The sequence below is a fragment of the Coregonus lavaretus genome, assembly GCF_964263955.1.
Source record: "Coregonus lavaretus genome assembly, contig: HAP1_SCAFFOLD_7948, whole genome shotgun sequence".
Classification (NCBI taxonomy): Eukaryota; Metazoa; Chordata; class Actinopteri; order Salmoniformes; family Salmonidae; genus Coregonus; species Coregonus lavaretus.
This window is the reverse complement of record NW_028159931.1, coordinates 4,937-7,500: the sequence shown is the minus strand read 5'-3', so window position 1 is coordinate 7,500 and position 2,564 is coordinate 4,937.

The following is a 2,564-nucleotide window of genomic DNA, read 5'->3' as shown; positions in this document are numbered from 1 at the left end:
TCCAACCTCAAAACATGGAAAAACCAAAGCCTGAACACCTTCCCCCTTAAGACAACTAATATATCCTATATTTATTGGACAAGTTTGCTCACCACCAACAGAATATACAGTGGGGAGAACAAGTATTTGATACACTGCCGATTTTGCAGGTTTTCCTACTTACAAAGCATGTAGAGGTCTGTCATTTTTATCATAGGTACACTTCAACTGTGAGAGACGGAATCTAAAACAAAAATCCAGAAAATCACATTGTATGATTTTTAAGCAATTAATTTGCATTTTATTGCATGACATAAGTATTTGATCACCTACCAACCAGTAAGAATTCCGGCTCTCACAGACCTGTTAGTTTTTCTTTAAGAAGCCCTTCTGTTCTCCACTCATTACCTGTATTAACTGCACCTGTTTGAACTCGTTACCTGTATAAAAGACACCTGTCCACACACTCAATCAAACAGACTCCAACCTCTCCACAATGGCCAAGACCAGAGAGCTGTGTAAGGACATCAGGGATAAAATTGTAGAACTGCACAAGGCTGGGATGGGCTACAGGACAATAGGCAAGCAGCTTGGTGAGAAGGCAACAACTGTTGGCGCAATTATTAGAAAATGGAAGAAGTTCAAGATGACGGTCAATCACCCTCGGTCTGGGGCTCCATGCAAGATCTCACCTCGTGGGGCATCAATGATCATGAGGAAGGTGAGGGATCAGCCCAGAACTACACGGCAGGACTTGGTCAATGACCTGAAGAGAGCTGGGACCACAGTCTCAAAGAAAACCATTAGTAACACACTACGCCGTCATGGATTAAAATCCTGCAGCGCACGCAAGGTCCCCCTGCTCAAGCCAGCGCATGTCCAGGCCCGTCTGAAGTTTGCCAATGACCATCTGGATGATCCAGAGGAGGAATGGGAGAAGGTCATGTGGTCTGATGAGACAAAAATAGAGCTTTTTGGTCTAAACTCCACTCGCCGTTTTTGGAGGAAGAAGAAGGATGAGTACAACCCCAAGAACACCATCCCAACCGTGAAGCATGGAGGTGGAAACATCATTCTTTGGGGATGCTTTTCTGCAAAGGGGACAGGACGACTGCACCGTATTGAGGGGAGGATGGATGGGGCCATGTATCGCGAAATCTTGGCCAACAACCTCCTTCCCTCAGTAAGAGCATTGAAGATGGGTCGTGGCTGGGTCTTCCAGCAAGACAACGACCCGAAACACACAGCCAGGGCAACTAAGGAGTGGCTCCGTAAAAACCATCTCAAGGTCCTGGAGTGGCCTAGCCAGTCTCCAGACCTGAACCCAATAGAAAATCTTTGGAGGGAGCTGAAAGTCCGTATTGCCCAGCGACAGCCCCGAAACCTGAAGGATCTGGAGAAGGTCTGTATGGAGGAGTGGGCCAAAATCCCTGCTGCAGTGTGTGCAAACCTGGTCAAGACCTACAGGAAACGTATGATCTCTGTAATTGCAAACAAAGGTTTCTGTACCAAATATTAAGTTCTGCTTTTCTGATGTATCAAATACTTATGTCATGCAATAAAATGCAAATTAATTACTTTAAAATCATACAATGTGATTTTCTGGATTTTTGTTTTAGATTCTGTCTCTCACAGTTGAAGTGTACCTATGATAAAAATTACAGACCTCTACATGCTTTGTAAGTAGGAAAACCTGCAAAATCGGCAGTGTATCAAATACTTGTTCTCCCCACTGTATATATATATATATGTTTTGTATTTTTTTAAATATTTTCTTATTTACCTTTTTTGGGGAATTATATATATTTTCTATATTTTTTTGAGTTGACTAAAACTCAGACGTTTTGAAAAACTCACATCCGCTTCTATAACTCTTGTCCCCTTGGAACGAGCCCCCCCCCCCTCAAAAAAAAAAACATCGAAAAAACTGCAAAATGTACAGTCAAAATAAATTGTGGGTCTACACACGGGCTAAACACAAAACTTATTGACTTCCCACCCTTGAAAGACAATCAGCTACCAAGTTGTCCTTACCACGGACATGTCTGATTTCCAAGGGGAAACTCCTGTAATATCCATAGTAACTTTGCTCTGGTGATTGTCCTCAGTGGAATGGCCTCAGGGAAATGAGTAGCAGCACACATGATGGTTAAGAGAAGAGAAACTGGTTACCACTCTTGGCTTTGGGAAAAGGACCAACACAGTCTACCAGAACCCTGCTGAAAGGTTCGTCAAAAGCAGGAATAGGTTGCAAAGGTGCAACTGGCACAGCTTGGTTCGGTTTACCCGTCCGCTGGCAAACAGAACAGGATTTACAGCAAGACTCGACATCCTGTTTCAGACCAGGCCAGAAGAAGTTACGTAAGATACGGTCATACGTCTTGTTGACCCCAAGATGGCCTGCCATACTACCATCGGGAGCCAACCGGTCATACGTCTTGTTGACCCCAAGATGGCCTCCCATACTACCATCGGGAGCCAACCGGTCATACGTCTTATTGAGCCCAAGATGGCCTCCCATACTACCATCGGGAGCCAACCGGTCATACGTCTTGTTGACCCCAAGATGGCCTGCCATACTACCA